The sequence below is a fragment of the Nansenia antarctica genome (assembly GCF_963989245.1).
Source record: "Nansenia antarctica genome assembly, chromosome: 2".
Taxonomy (NCBI): Eukaryota; Metazoa; Chordata; class Actinopteri; order Argentiniformes; family Microstomatidae; genus Nansenia; species Nansenia antarctica.
This window is the reverse complement of record NC_137675.1, coordinates 3849869-3850765: the sequence shown is the minus strand read 5'-3', so window position 1 is coordinate 3850765 and position 897 is coordinate 3849869.

The window sequence follows — 897 nt, the reverse complement described above, 5'->3', positions numbered from 1 at the left end:
TTCTCTCCCCAGTCACAGTGTTTACTCGTGTCCGTGTGCACCGTTACCATGGAGACCCGGCAGGGCCCCGGCCCGCACGGCGTACCTGTGTGGATCCGAAGGTGTCGAGGTCGGCCAGGGTCAGGAAGGTCATGAACGGGCCCAGGTTCTCAGAGAACCACGCCGTCGAGTTCAGCTCCGGATCGCTGGCGTTGTAACACTTAGGATCCGTCGCTGGAAGAAAGACAGAAAAGAAACTATGAAACTATGAACGGCAGTTGGCGGTTGGTCGTATCCTCTTCGTGGACGACTTGTTATTAACGTAACGTAATAAAACCCCCATATCGCTCGCCCTCAGAGGTTCAGAGACATTCTGGTGAGAATACTGTTGTCATGTGTTCGATCTTAGTGTATCTCAACCTCCTCCCTCCTTCCTTCCCTGCCTCTCTCTATCCCTCCCTCCCCCCCTCCCTCCCTCCTCCCCCTCTCCTCCCTCTCAATCTCCTCACTCCTTCCCTGCCTCCCCCCCTCCCTTCCTCCCTCCCTCCCCACTCCCCCTCTCCTCCCTCTCAATCTCCTCCCTTCTTCACTCTTCTCCCTCCCACCCTCCCTCCCTCTCAACCTCCTTCCTTTCTCTGTCCCTCTCCTCCGTCTCTCGTTCCCTCCCTCCCTCCCTTCTTCACTCTTCTCCCTCCCACCCTCCCTCCCTCCTTCCCTCTCAACCTCCTTCCTTTCTCTGTCCCTCTCCTCCGTCTCTCGTTCCCCCCCTCCCTCCCTTCTTCACTCTTCTCCCTCCCACCCTCTATGTGGTAGTACAGGGGTCACGCTGCTCTGCTACTGTCTGTCATGTTTAGAGGAGATGGCCTCTGCTCCTGGCAGACTGGCTGGCATTCGGCAGACCTGATCTGCACCGACCTT